This window comes from Pinus tabuliformis, chromosome J (assembly GCF_031772625.1).
Source record: "Pinus tabuliformis cultivar Carrire ecotype Pingquan chromosome J, CPIR1, whole genome shotgun sequence".
Classification (NCBI taxonomy): domain Eukaryota; kingdom Viridiplantae; phylum Streptophyta; class Pinopsida; order Pinales; family Pinaceae; genus Pinus; species Pinus tabuliformis.
In genome coordinates, this window is record NC_142295.1 from 476,104,948 (window position 1) to 476,121,575 (window position 16,628).

A 16,628-nucleotide genomic window follows, 5' to 3' on the forward strand; every position below is an offset into this window, starting at 1 on the left:
ATCTCAAAGAATCCTGTTATGCATTCAAAAACCAAGCACATACCAATCAAGTATCATTTTCTCCGGGAACAAGTGCTTGAACAGAAGGTCAAGTTGGAGTATGTTCCTTCTAAGGAACAAGTTGCTGATATACTCACCAAACCATTGCCCAGGGACACTTTTGAATACCTCAGGCAAAAGCTAGGGGTTGTTGATGCATCATCTTATTGCTGAACCTCTTCTGATTGATGGTTGAATATGCATACATGAGCTGGGTGACTGATTGGTTGAAGATTGATGGTACAGGTTCAGGGGGAGCAAACAATGCATTGTTGGCATTATGGAGGATGTGCAGAAGGAGATCTTGGAAGTAGCTGCAATATGTCTCTATCTCTTTCATGGTGGATTATGGTTTTTTCGCTGCAGATCTGGTTCATATTCAGGGGGAGCATGCTCTTAGGGGGAGCATAACCCTTTGCCATTGATGTCAAATGGGGAGAATGAAGCTGAAATTTGTAAGGTTGCCATCAAGTCCAAAGGGGGAGATTGTTGGCATTATGTTTCTGGTATGGCTATATGTTACAGATGTTGTACTTGATGGCAACTCCCGTGGCAAGGCTCTCCATATGTTGAAAATTAAGAAGTACGCAGGAGATCAGTTCAGAAGGTGTGTACCCGCAGGTACACCGTGAAGGGACCACGGCCTGATACGCAGATAAGCCGTCCAGGAGGTGCGTACCCCAGTGCACACATTTCAAGGCAAAGAAAAGCACACGTGGGGTTTCTTATGTTTAACTAGTCGACGGTATTTGTGTTTCTATGGTTTTGGCTCGTGGTATTGATCCATGATTTTAGGAGGAGCTTGCCTATATAAAGCAAAGGAGATCACTTGGCTAGGTATCTTTGCAATTGAATACCTTAAGATCTAAAATTTTGGGTTATGGTCTTAAAAGCTTGATCTATATGAAGTTGAAAGCGAATCTGTGAAGGGTGATCTCTCGAGCGCATCTGGGCATCTGTACCACTTTGGTGGACTGCCTATTCGGCCCTAATCAGAAGTACGCAAGTGTTTAACAGGAGAGCAGCGTGGGTACGCAGAGTAGAAACAGAAGATCTGCGTGGGTACGCAGAGCAGAAACAGAAGAACTGTGTGGGTACACAGAGCGACGAAGGTTCAGGTGCGTACGCACAGTAACTGCACGCGGCGCGATAGTATCTTTGAGCGCATACTTTCAGCAACAGTACGCTGCGCAATAGTGTCTCTGGGTGCGTACCTGCAGTAACAGTAAGCAGCGCGGTTGAAGAAACAGTGCGTGGACACATAGTGCGGCAGAAGGGTCTCTGCGGGTATACGCAGGGGAGCAGAAGGTGAAGTGCGTACACACGCAGACCAGAGAAAGAAGAACTGCGTATTTGTCTTAAGACTTTTGTTTGGCTATATTTTTTTGTTGATAAGGTGATCTGGGTTTGGTTCTATTATTGTTGATCTGGTTACTACAGTTGACTGGGTGATTTTCTTATACTTGATGATCATTTTATGCTTATGGATCCAGTTTGAAAATTTATGAAAAGTGGTCCTTGTAAGAAAAGAAGTAGGGGGTTGTAGCTCCCTTCTAGGAGAGTCTGGAAAACGAGAGAGAGAGTTGTAGCTCTCTGCAGGTTGCAGCCTGCGTGCTGGTAAAGGACTGCACCAGTACAAAACCATTGTAAAAGGATTTTCTAATTTGAAAGAAGATAGAGACATATTGCAGCAGGTTGTTTTCACCCACATTGGGTTTCCACCTTACATCTTGTGTTCTTTGGTGTGACTATCTGTTTTCCTTGTTCATGCTCATTATTTTATGGTACTGACATGCAAAATAATTCAAAGAACAAATAAGGAAGATTTATTAAAAGAATTAGATAATACTGATTCACCCCCCCTCTCAGTATTATTTTCAACAGTTATTAATACCATGCAAAAAAACGTTATTAACCCTAATATTAGTATTAATAAAAATAAAAATGGCACATGGTATTGACCCATGGTATTCACCAAAATGGCACATGGTATTGACCCATGGTATTCACTTGGAATGTAGCCTATTTAAATGGGGGAATTAAACCAACATAGATCGATCTTTACTTTGGATCTACTAACCCCCGAGAGGTATCAAATATCGTGATATGCAAACTAACATAGAGTGAAAAAATATTTGATCCGATCAAGAGTAAAAATGGATGTTGTAATTTAATGTATGTTAAACATTTTAGTTTGGTTAAAATAAAAAATAAAATAGAAATCAACTATTAATTTTATTAATTTTTATAAATTACTAATAGTAATTTTTAAGCTCTAGGTTTATGATAACCCATGGTATTCATGTGAGCATAGACTATTTAAAGGGGAAATTCTATCTTAGATCCATCTTAATTTTGGGTCTACCAAGTGCTCAGAGGGATAAATAGATTTCATCCCCCTAAGAGTGCTAGATGTGGAGTTAAGATGGATATAGGTTGGTTTTTATGATAATGAAGATATTAAATAGACTTAGGAAATTATATTGTAAAAACATCTTAAGGTGAATGGTTAAAGCATAGACATTGGACAAGTATATTTGTATACTTTTGTTTTAAACTGAAACAAATCCAGGGCTAAAAGGAATGGATTGATTGAACTAGTCATCCTTCTATAACTTTCAAACATATGCTGGAGTAAACAGATTGTAATTTGGGTAATTTTTCTAGTTGCAAACGGGAACATACTTGTGTATTGGCGGGGTGGTTACGAGGTCCATAGAAGTGGAGTAAACAGATTGCAATTTGGGTAATTTTTCTAATTGCAAACAGGAACATACTTATGTATTGGCAGGGTGGTTACAAGGTCTCTAGAAGTGATGAATTTGAATTTTCTTGGTTTTATATATAGTATTAGGTGTTTTCTCATGCTTTCTGTGAATGGCACAGGTGAATTTTATCCTAAACCCACTAGGTTATCGATATGTAATTTCAGTAATTTCGATTTCAAAAGATATTTTAAAGAAATGCAATGATTTCATTTGTGTATTCAATAAACACAAGATTTTATAATTGAGTAAAATATTCGCCATGCCTGGTGAGAGATTCACCAAAAAATTATATATACATATCATATTATTGATAAAATCACCTTCCATTTTTCCTATATACCATGGAGATTCGCCCATTTATTATACATGTAAATTTAGGGGGGGTTCTTAAAATTTTCCCTGGTGTACAAACAAGAAGAACAATTGTAGAAGCCTCAAGCTATTTGGCATTGCTCTCCTCCACTGAACCACAAAATGTAAGAGAGGCATGCAAAGATAAATGCTGGGTCAAGGCGATGGATGAAGAACTTGAGAAAATAAAAAAGAACAACACTTGGGAGTTGGTTCCTAGACCAAAAGATAAGAATGTCATAGGGACAAAATGGATCTTCAAAACTAAGTTGAATGAAAATGGAGAAGTAATTAGAAAGAAGGCCAGACTTGTGTGTAAAGGGTATGCTCAACAAGAAGGAATAGACTTCAAAGAAACTTTTGTTCCCGTTGCTAGACTTGAGGCCATCCGAATGTTCCTTGCTCTCTCAAGCTTTCAGAAGTTCAAAGTTTTTCAAATGGACGTGAAATCAGCCTTTCTAAATGGGGACTTAGAAGAAGAAGTGTACATTGAGAAACCAGATGGTTTCATCCTTGGGAATGATCCAAATCTTGTATGCAGACTAAATAAGGCCCTCTATGGTCTTAAACAGGCTCCAAGGGCTTGGTACTACCGTTTGGACAAATATCTTCATCAACAAGGTTTTTCAAAGGGATCAATAGATAGCAATCTTTACATAAAAATTGAAAATGACAAATTACTAATACTTGTTGTGTATGTAGATGATATTATCTTTGGCAGCAATGAAGAAGCTATGAGTCAAAGCTTTGCCTTGGTGATGCAGAAAGAATTCAAAATGTCTTTGCTTGGAGAACTGACATATTATCTTGGATTGCAAATCCAACAAAATGAAGGCGGCATCTTCTTGTCTCAAACCAAGTATCTCAAGCAGATTTTGAAGAAATATGGCATGGAAGATGCAAAACTAGTATGTACCCCCATGGTCACAAGATGTAGCCTCAGTGCAAATGATGAATCAGCAGCAGTGCATCGACCAACCTACAGATCTATGATTGGAAGTCTACTTTATTTAATAGGTACCCGACCAGACATCATGCATGCAGTGGGAATAGTTGGAAGATTTCAGGCAAATCCAAAGGAAACTCATCTTCAGGCAGTGAAGAGAATTTTCAAGTACCTTCAAGGAACTCAAAACTATGGATTATGGTATCTTAGAGATACAGATCTTACACTTCATGCTTATACAGATGCAGATTGGGCCGGAAGTGTGGATGACAGGAAGAGCACAAGTGGTGGTGCATTCTTTATGGGTTCCAGATTAGTATCTTGGTTCAGCAAGAAACAGAGTTCGATTGCTTTATCTATAGCTGAAGCAGAATATGTGGCTGCTACATCTTGTTGCACTCAACTCCTTTGGATGATGCAGACCTTGCAGGATTTTCAAATCACTTGTACTCCACCTATCTCCATCTTATGTGATAATACAAGTGCAATCAGCATTTCAAAGAACCCAGTCATGCATTCAAAGACCAAGCACATACCAATCAAGTATCACTTTCTCAGGGAACAAGTGCTTGAACAAAAGGTCAAGTTGGAGTATGTTCCTTCTAAGGAACAAGTTGTTGATATACTCACCAAACCATTGCCCAGGGAGACCTTTGAATACCTCAGGCAAAAGCTGGGGGTTGTTGATGCATCATCTTGTTGTTGAATCTCATCTGTTTCAGAGATTGTTGGTTGTACGCAAGTTTCATATGGGGTATACGCGTACATTTGCTGGGTTGCGGATTGGTCGAAGATTGAATGGTACAGGTTCAGGGGGAGCATATAATGCATTGTTGGCATTATGGTAGAAGATCTTGGAGGAAGTACAAAAGGAGATCATGGATGCTGATCTGAATAGTGCTGCAATATATCTCTCTCTTTCATGGTCAATTATGGTGTTTGGTGGATTATGGTTCTTCTTGAAGAAATTTCTTACCTTTTGCAGATCTGGTTTATAGTTAGGGGGAGCATGTTCTCAAGGGGAGCATAACCCTTTGCCCTCGATGTCAAAGGGGGAGAATGAATTTGAGGATCTTGAGGTTGCCATCAAGTCCAAAGGGCGAGATTGTTGGCATTATGATTCTGGTTTGGCTCTATGGTACAGGTGTTGTACTTGATGGCAACTCACTCAAGTGGCAAAATTCTATTCAGGCTCTCAAAATGATGGAAAATAAGAGGTTCGCAGGTGCATCGTTCAAAAGGTGCGGACCCGCAAGTTCTCCATCTAGGATGTTTGGACATACCCGCAGGTTATCGGTTCATAAGGTGCGGTCGCCCAGTTCACTCACTCCAATGCAGGGAAGCCCGCTCACGTGGGGTTTCTTATGTTTGGCCCTTGGTATTTAGCCCGTCATTCATGATCCTATGGTTTTTGCCCGTGGTTTAGGATCTAAATTATTTGAACCCCTGATTGGATCCCTTGTATTGGTTTTCGATGGTTTTGTCCCATGGTTTGAATAAGGGCCTGCCTATAAAAAGGAAAAGAGATGACTTGGCTAGACACTTGTGAAATTTGAATATCTTAAGATCTGAAAGTTTGGGTGATTGGTTTTAAAAGCTAGATCTAAATCAAGGAGAAAATTTAAGGCGAATCTATTGATAATTCATGATCTCTCTGGCGCATGATCAGATCTGCGGATCTGACTGACTGTGGCACATTGGAGGACTGTTCATTTTTCCCTAATCAGAAGTTCGCAGGCGATCCACGGCGTAAGTGCAGGGGTACGTAGTGCAGGAGAAAACGCAGTGTGGGGGTACGTAGCTTAACAGAAGGCGCAGTGCGAGGTATGCAGCGTAGAAGAAAGCACGGTGCGGGGATACGCAGAGGCACAGAAGGAACAGTATAGAGGTACGCGGTCTGACAGACAGTGCAGTGCGTATCTGAGTTTAGGTATGCAGTTCAGCAGAAGGAGAAAGTGCGGTGGTACGCAGAGTAGCAGAAGGATACGGTGCAGATCTCCGTAGTTCAGGCACAGAAAGAATGCGGATATCCGCAGGTTTATATCGGTGAAGTTGTGGACCTATCTTGAAACATTTGTTGGCTATGTTTTATCTATTGCTGCAGAGTTTTGGGTTTATATTTCTGGTATTACTTTTCTGTTTACAGCATTCTGAGAAGTTGGGTGATTTATTGGTTGATTGTATAAGGAGATTGGGTGATTTGCATGTACTTGATGATTATTTGATCTTCTTGGATCCAGTCTGAAAATTAATGAAACGTGGTCCTTAAAGAAGTAGAAGAGAAGAGGGGGTTGTAGTTCCCTTCCAGGAGAGACTGGAAAACGAGAGAGAGTTGTAGCTCTCTGCAGGTTGCAGCTTGCGTACTGGTAAAGGACTACACCAGTACAAAATCCTTGTAAAAGAAGTTTCTAATTGAAAGAAGATAGAGACATATTGCAACAGGTGGTTTTCACCCATATTAGGTTTCCACCTTATATCTGGTGTTCTTTGGTGTGCTTATCTATTTTTCTTGTTCTTGCTCATTATTATATGGCACTAACATACAAATTAATGATCAATATCTGAAGAATAAATTAAAGTATAAATGTGGAAGGCATATTGAAAAGAATTTGATAATACTGATTCACCCCCCCTCTCAGTATTATTTCCAACAAAGATTTCAAGGACAAGATGGCTGGGACCCTGTTGGCCAGATAAATTGTTCTTGCAGAAAAGACCAATCTCCCTAGCATCAAAAGATATCTAGCAACAAGCAAGACAAACAAATCTACCTTTCTCTAAACATATTGTGATTCATTAATAAAAACTAAAGAGGTGTTTTAGACCCTACCTTAAGTCCAACACTAGTTTGTGGCAGCCATGCTTCGATCGTCCGAAAGAGTTTCCTTTTGAGAACTTGCAATAAAAAACAAGCACACATCAAATAACACCTGCATAGCTAATATAATAAATCATATTCATCATGGTGATCAAGGAATCCATGAAATAGACCATAAAACGCATTTTATTGAGAAAAATAAACTTGATTGTATTAACTTTGAAAATAGAAGAACTTTACAACCTTTGGTGCCTAGATGTTGTACAAGCTCCTCCCAGGGTTTGAAATAGGAATCTCCTCTACTTTGACAAGCCTCACACTCTTCCAAATGAGATCAACAAGGTATGTAATCTTTCCTCACAAAAGCTCAATTAGGAAGACTATGTTCCAACAACATTTCACCTCAAAAATCTTTAGCTTTCAACCTCTCAAGTAACCAGCACAATGCTTCACTTTATAGTGCAAAGGAAGGAGGTTATAGGTCCACCTATGAAGGGATAGAGTCCTCCTTCAAAGGGATAAGCTCCTCACATCAAGGGGTTAGCTCCTTAAGGTATGGGATATATGAACCTTAAAGGAGCGAACTTGCCACCTCAAGATTCCTTCTAGAAGCTTCCAGAAATGACTCAAAGTCAGTTTTTAAGAATGTACTTGCGCCTTTTTGACTTTTACAGGGGTCCGCACCCATTACACAGGGATAGAGTGGTCAGGTGCGCAGGGGACATGACCATTAGGTGTGGGACCGCAGGTAATGCTAAGAGAATGTGCGGCACCAGAGTTTTAGAGAATTTTAAGGGATTTCTCTTATTTTCAAGGTTTGACATGAAGAACTGAGATTTAAGACTTGCAAATGAGGAAAGTATGAGTGGTGATAGACTCACACAGATTGCAAAATGTCATAGTGAAAATATTTTGTGCAATAGATTTCCCCCTAAAGTACAAAGTCTGTAATAGATGAGGATAGCATTTGTCATCTAAGAAGAGTGAAGTACTTTATCATTTCAAGGATCATCCTGTGGACACCCTAGTCGGAACCTGTAAAAACATTCAATACAAATTATATATATGTGAACATATCATCGCTGAGGTAGGCATTCCCATGCTCAGATCAAAACTGACTAGAAAACTAACTAAAATGCTCTGATACAGGAATGATTTTGTAATACATCACAAGTATGGACATATGTAGATAGAGTATGGGTGCAGCCATCTGTTTATGAATAGTCCACTATATAATGAATAACAAAATTCCTCGTAGCCTGGATGGTGGAAACTAGATCCAGGGTCTTGATTTCTACTTCCCGAACTAGTACGATTCTATCCATGTGAATGAATGTATTGAAGTCGAACATGGTAGAAACCACTTGATTACTAGTCAATGATGTGAACTGTTAATAAGTGTGAGAGAAACCACTAGTAATGTTAATGGCTCTCAAAGTACTCAGTACAATCCATGAAATGTGAATAGATGAGCTGATGTTGAACATATCATAGAATCCTTTGATCGAAGGTCAATGATGCAACCTGTCGTCGAAGGTGAGAAACCTACCATTAGGGCATGCAAATTCCAAGGTATTGACGATTTCTAGATCATCTTTCTAGATAATGAGCTGAAGTCGATAGAAAGCGATCTATTGTAGGCAAGCCCAAAACATGAAATCATAGATCAAGTTTGAAGAAATATATTTGGCAAGGACTAACTCAGGGATGGTCAAGATGGATGACAGGTAGTTTGCAGATGAATGGTTTATTTGAACTGACCTCTTGAACACATAACGACACTGTAGATGGTTTGGTAACAATTGACCCAAAGCTAATACCCAGAAACCGGCTGAAGACTTTCAATATGGTTTGATTAACTGTTAGGCAAAGGATTTCCCAACCCAGGTGAAGAAAAAGTGTTGTGTTCAAGAGTGGTTATATACTTTTCTAAAACACAAAGTATAACAAACAGGTTCATTTTTCTCTCCTTTTCCCCACAATTTCTGGCAAGTGCCTCTTTATTTTTGACAAGCTTAAGGAGGATAACATTTGCTTGGTTATAAGCTCATCCTTCGGATGAGTCCAACTTAGTTTAAAATTCGAACCCTAAGAAGGAGTGGTTCGTTCCTGTTTTTAAAATTGAACAGGTCCTTTACTGTTAAATTTTAACGAGTCCAGTATAGGAGAAACTCGGTGTTTTTCAATTTTAGGGAGTCAGAAGAAAAACTTAAGAAAACTCCATGGATGTCCTTTTTCGTAAATTTGTGTCTCCCAAGCTCGAAAAAGTATAAAATAATACTTGAGAGAACCGCTTGACCATTACGATCAAGGAGTACTTTTCATAATTAGTGGCCCTGATTCGAAAAAGTAAAAAAGTGATCATAGACAAGTCGTGTTATAACCAATATTGAACTTGAAAAGACAAAAGTCTGGCAATGTTTTCATGTTTATACGGTCAAAAAAGATCTATAAGTGGACCATCCTTTTAATTCCATTTTAACGAGTTTAAAAAGAAAAACTCGGCAATCTTTTCATATTTTACGAGTCAGAAAAGAGCTTAAAGAGGACTCTAATGTTTTTTGTTGAAAATGACCAATTATCCCTGAAAATCCAATATTCTGCACAAAAACTCAAACATTACTCATACCTGTTTAAGATAAATAAAAATGCATCAAAAAGTTACCTTTTTAAAGTGAAAAATAAACAAATTAAAAATTCATTTATTCAAAAAAGATTATAAAAAGGGCTTTTGTAAATTCATTTTTACTGTTTGACTTTAGAGAGATCTTTTGGGTAAGAAACTTCCTGTGAAGATTGTAGAAAATCCGTCCGTTGGAATCGAAAACTGTCGGCTCCACGTAATCCACATCATCCTTATCTTGCATTTCAACCATTTGCATTTCGTTTTAGGGCTTTAAAATTTGATTTTTGAAGGAAAATTTTGTTTAAAAAGCCGCTTGCGGGGGTCCGCAAGTGCAACATGCAGCCCCTGTGGACCCCGACCTTTTCGTATAAAGGAAAGAGTCGGGGTCCCGCACCTGCTCTTAAGGATGAGTATGGACCTATGCACTGTCCCTAACTAGCGGGTGCGGACCCCGCGAAATACGCTTTAAGACTTCAAATTTTTCATTTCCACCCAAAAATTTTTGAACTAAAATGTTTTAATCCGCCTTTTTGCAATGTAGGATATATAAAAATGCTCATTTGGTGGGAACAGGAGCACGAAGATGTGGATCTAGCCACATTACTTCATCCACCTACAATACAGGCATTAAAAGCATGCAGACTATTTAAATTCTGGGCCATACCTGGCATGAGGGCTCAGGTAGACTTCCTGCAATGGCTGGTGGACAGGTGGAGCACACAGGACCAGTGTTTCATTATTGGTGGCCACTGGCTTGAAATCGAGCTAGAGGACATTTATTTCTTGACTGGTTTTCCCAAGAGAGGTGAACGATTATCTCTATTTGGGACTAGTCCAGGTGGCCAGTTTGTTGCTAATCTCCGACTAGAGTTTTGTAATGACCAATCAAAGGACAAACGGATAGATGTTAAAACTATCTCCCGTCCTGAACTTAAAGTGATTGCATTTACTATCATCAGACTATGCGGGAGCGCAACATTACATGTAGCTACTGATCCCAGATGTGAATGGCAGTAGACTGTTATCGAGGCACCGTATTCAACTGGTGCGAAGCTGTGTTGGCGAATGTAAAAGGCGAACTGACTAGAGCAAAGAACGGGCAACTAAAAAACTTTGGATATGGTTTCCTGGTTGTCAGCTTTGGTCTAGAGAGGGTCCTGATGTTGGTCCCACATCAGCTTTCCATTGAGGATGGACTTCCTCGAGAGCCTAGGATTATGCGTTGGGTTGCAGTTATGGCCTGTCATCTTGAGGACGGTACAGAGGTTGTCCGATTTCCACCAGAGTATTTTCATTGGTTGAGAAACCAACTCTTCGTGATTCAAGATTTTCCATATGCTGGGATGGATTATCGTGGTGACCCAGACATGACTCTTCCACCAGGAGAGCAGTGGGATGATTCAGGTAAAATCATTCTCAACATTTTCTAAGTTTTAACTATTTTTTTTGTTTCTAAATCATCCAAAATTGATAATAAAATGTTTCAAATGCAAATGTGGGTCCATAGCGACTATCCACTCTCCAGCCCTATGAGAGGAGACACTCAGCTACAGCAGTACCGGTCCCACAGGATCAATCTACAGAGACCCTGACCAAATTGGAAAATCATCTAAAGCACTTGACAACATATATTCCAGAGACTAGTATAGATGATATTCCACTTAGGTTATAGCGCTATGTGTTTGGGGTCCCAGGACCTTTTAGGAGGTTCCTTTGTAGGGTGGCCCAAGCAGTGGTTTCTTATTGTGATCATCATCAGTGATGGGATGATCGCCTTTGTAGACTCATACGACATTTGTATCTTTTTTTACTATCATTTTTGCCGATCATAAGGTGTTTTTCAACCTATGATCGAAGACGATGTATATTTGACACACTTCTATGCTATGCTATATCACTAGTACTGGCTATCTTGTATAACATATTATGGAATGTTTTTAAATTTACTGTTTTTATTATTGCAAATGTCTATTTAAAATTCAAGAAGCAACTGCATCTGCTAATGTGTTTAAATATCTTGGAATATGCTGATATTCAATGTAGTTAAATTCACGTTCCAAGAGACGAACTCTCAAGAATAATCTTAATAACACTAGATTTCTAATGGCATAAACTCTGTTAAGCTGTAATACAATGAGTTCATAATCTAACTTAACAATAAAACTCTGAATCCCGAATGAGATGGATTCAGATAATAACTCAATCACTGCACTATACTCTGCAATGTTATTCGTTGTTTGACCGAGGCTTACCCCATGCATAGATACTAACTCATCAGAGGGTGAATAGATAACCCAAGCTGCGGAAGAAATGTTCCGTGTACTACAACAAGCAACATCAGCGAAACCAATGTATGTTTGAAGAGACATCGATATCTGCAATATCAAGAGTAAAATCAAGATAAGCAGAAATAATGATAAAAACACTCTCTAAACTAGGCACACAATTCTAGTCTAAACACACCGGCTAGAAAGAAACTAATCTAACAACAATCTCCACACCTATATTTAAGCATAATATCTCTTTAGATAAAGCCCATTTATGGGTTTACCCAAAGAGACACCGTCAAAATATACCAATTCATAGGCCCCTTTTGCCAGCTTTCGCTTAACAATATAAGGACCATGCCACATAAGTACAAATTTTCCAGCCCCTAGCTTATCGTTTTCTTGATCGTATAGTAAGACTAGGTCTCCTTCTGAAAAATTATGGGGTGTAACATTTCGATCGTACTGAGCTTTTATTTGTTTGGCATGAGTTTCGATTGCTAATGCAGCATCACGTCAATTCTCATCTAGCTGAGCTAAGTACAACAAACATTTTTCCTCTTCGAAAGTGGCTGGGAGTAATTCTATGGCTATTTGCAATGATAGAATTTAACATTCAATGGGTAACACTGCTTCCAAACCATAGACTAGTTGAAAAGGAGAGAAACCAGTTGATGTTTTTACTGAGGTTCGATATGCCCAAATTGCTGAAAATAACATGTTATGCCAATTCGAACTATGAATACCAATGATTCATTGGATCATAGTGACTAGAAATTTATTGATAGCTTCAACCAGACCATTAGCTTGTGGGTAATATGGAGTAGAACTATCGTGACACAGGCCAAGTTGATCTGTTAGTTCAGTCATCATGATGTTTCAAAAATGACTCCCATGATCAGTAATAATCACTTGAGGAATGCCAAATCTAGTAATTATATGATTGAAAACGAAAATTGCAACAATTTTTCCATTTACCGAAAATGTAGGCATCGCCTCGGCCAACTTAGTAAAATAATCTACCGCAACGATGATATACGCATGCCCCCCAACCGAGTGAGGGTTACATGTAATAAAGTCGATACCCCACTTTGCGAAAGGACTGACGACAATTATAGGGTGGAGAGGAGTAGGTGGAGCACACATCTTACGATCAAAAATTTGACAATTGTGGCATTTTCGGACTGCATAGATACAATCCTTAAATAAAGACGGCCAAAAATAACTAGCGCACAATATCTTTTGGGTTGTGGCATACCCAAACATATGACTGCCACATGCTCTAGAGTGATAGTCATTTAGAACCTTTTCAGCTTCTTCATGAGTTAAACAACATCGAAAAATAGAATCCGCCCCATGACGATAGAGTGTATCTCCAATAATATTGTATTGTTGGGATTGGAAACGTATTTTCCATCGCTGAGATCGTGAAATTTCAGGCTGAAAAGATTGGGTTTGGAGATAAACAATGATATCTCCATACCATGGATCAACAGTACTGATAAGAAACAAGGATTCATTTGCAATGGGCTCTTTCCCCACAGTTTCAGTATCAGCACGCGGGAAATCACACATTAGTTCTGCAAAAACCAAAGATTTCTTTGCCTTGGATTTTTCAAATTCCAAGTCAAATTCCTGCAGGATAACTATCCATTTGGAATACTTGCCCCCTATCAATTGTTTGGTCAAGATATAGATCATAGGGTTATAGTCAGAAATTACTATAGTTTTACGTAATAAGATGTAATGACGAAATCTTTGGACAGCTGGAACAGCTGCCAAGGCCAATTTCTCCACATGTGAATATTTAAGCTCAATTAGATTCAGAGTGCAACTAATATAGTAAATCACATGTTCTCTGTTGAATTCATCTTCCTGAAATAAAACCATCCCAATGGTGGAATGAGAAGCGGCGAGGTACAAGAAGTAATCCTGGTTGTAGTTGGGAGGATGCAATAACGGTGAATGGGTCAACGCGTGTTTAAGTGCATCAAAAGATTTGTCAGCTATCTCATCCCAAAAAAATGGAGTATTCTGTTTCAACAACCTGGTAAAACCCTTTGTTATCTCGGCGTAGTTAGGAATGAAACGATGTAAAAAGTTTGCTTTCCTTTGCAAACTTTGGAGTTGGTGAAGAGTTGAAGGAGGAGGTAATTTGACAATAGCTTCCACCTTCGAGGGATCGACACAAATGCCAGCTTTCGGAACAACAAATCCTAGTAAATGACCCATTTCTATACAGAAAACACATTTGTGTGGATTTAGCCTAATTCGATAATACCTACATCTCATAAAGATTGCTCGTAAATGAGTGAGATGACCAACTCCACGTAATTAATAGGCAGGTAAATCATCGAGATATGGCTGCATAATGTGCTTGATGTCATGAAATGCGTAAGACATAGCCCTTTGAAAAGTTACTCTAGCGTTCTTCAATCCAAAAGGTAATTTGCAATAAGCAAATGTCCCCCATGGACAAATGAGAGCCATTTTTGGTTGATCAGTAGGGAGTATGTTGATTTGGTTGTAACTGAAAAAACCATCCATAAAGGAGAACATTTCACTGCCGGCACAATCATCAATAATTTGATCGATATAGGGGGTTGGATAATTGTCTTTAGGACAAGATCGATTAATATCCCTATAATCGATACATATTCTTATTGTTTCTTGCTTTTTGTTAACAGGAACAATATTCGATACCCAATCTGTTAAGGGAATTGGATAAATGAAACCTACTCGAAGTAATTTCTCAACTTGAGCTTTAATAGCAGCAACTTTTCGTGTATGTATCTGACGCAAACGTTGCCAGACAGGTTTAGCATCCGGGTAAGTTTTAATTTCATGGACAACAATTGATTGGTCGATTTTTGGCATTTCTTCATATGACCAGGAAAACACGTCGCGAAATTCTTGAAAGACGGCTTTATATGTTTGGAGTTTGTTGTCTGTACAGGAAGCACCTATATGAATGTTTTCAATAATTCCGAGTTTAATTGAAATGTCAATAGGAACCGTTCGAGAGATATTTCCCAAATTTAACTGAGAATCAGGATGTTGCAATGGATACTGTGTTTGTTTGACATAATCATTAGTAAAAATAGATGAAAAATCATTTTCAAAATGATCAAGCTCAGGTAAGAATGAAGATCGATGATGAGGATCTTCCGATGGTAAATCATCAACAAACAAAAGTTCATGAATCTGCTCATCAGTATGAATAGGATCAGAAAATTTTGTTGAATCTGAGGTTGATATTGAAAGTGATTCTCCATGAACCACATTCATTGGATCGATTTCAGTTGAACAAGAGTCAGAAAACGACTGTACAGCTTGGTATGCAATTTCAAAGGGACTCGAAGGCATCGCGCTACCAAATGAATCCACCTCAGACTCGGAAGGTACGATCCAAGGACCATCAAAAGCAACAGTGTTTGATGAAATCATATGAATAGTTGCAGTAGAAGGCGGTACATTAGGAGGAGGAAAGGAAAAAGTTCCTAGTAAACCAGAATCTTTAATCAATCCTACCCCAACATCCTTATAAGGGATAGGTTTTTTACCGACATGTTGAATACTTTCAGAAGAGGCTGTGTTGGATGAAAAATAAGTTAGCTAGTCTATGGTAAAAATATTTCCATTATGAGGAAACTTGATAAGCCGAAAGACCGATGAAACAATAGCAGTCATAGCATAAGACCAACTGCAACCCAAGAGAAGGTTGTAATCTAGAGGGGCATCAACCACTTCTACATCTAGATTTATAGTTTTGCCTTCAACTCCTATAGGTAAATCTTGTAGAATGCCAAAGGATGAAACCCTCAGCCATCAAAAGCCTTTAGAATCATCAGGGATTGATTGAGTGTAGGAGAACCAAGCGATCTCCAACACTAGATTGACATAATACACGTAGAAGCTCCCTCATCAATTACAGTCCTAAAGCAAGGTTTGTTTTTTACTAACACTGGAATCTGGAAAGCCATTTGATGAGGTAGGTGAGGTGTACTATTCTCTAAATCAAATATTATAAGGTTCGAATCCTGAATATCAACAGCTCCTATAGCCGACAATAGTAATTTACGTTGTGCTGGACATGATTGAAGCACCTCCAAAGCCGGCATTGCTAAAGGAGAAACAGCTAAGTCTTTAACAATGTTATAATTCTGAGCAGCTCTCGCATGTGGATTGAAAGTTGACTTTCGAAGTATACCTTTAGCAGGTGGTTTGATTACTAAGTCTGGGTTAGGTTTCTCGATCTGTAGTGGATCAGAACCAGAAGGAGTTGAAGTTGATGGGTTTGAATTAGAAGATTCTGCTTCCTTACCACCAATAGGATTTTTACTACCATAATCTTGCGATCGCATCACAATCCTGACATGAGACATCATCATTATGGGTTCTTCTGAGGCATTTGAGGAAGAACCAATCATCTTACTATCTTGGCTAGGAAAAGGATCCTTCAAGACAGCAGGCGTTTGAGAACCTCTGACAATTTTCGAAACATCAACTCGATGTGGGTAGTCTCTTGTAAAATGCTCCTCATAACAAATGAAACAAGGATAGCGAGGTTTATGTTTCTCGTCATTAGATTCATTTTTATCTGATTTCTCTTTTTAGTTTTGTTTATTTTTATTCTTCCCCTTCCTTTTACCGCCGAATTTTGAATTGGCCGTAGATGATTCTACGACATGAATATCGGTAGGAATTTCAGCGGAAGAGTGTTAGATGATCCATTATTCTAGAATGATTAATTATTTTAGAGACAATTAGAATATTTTTGTAACAAGATATGACTCTCCAAATGAGTCGTATC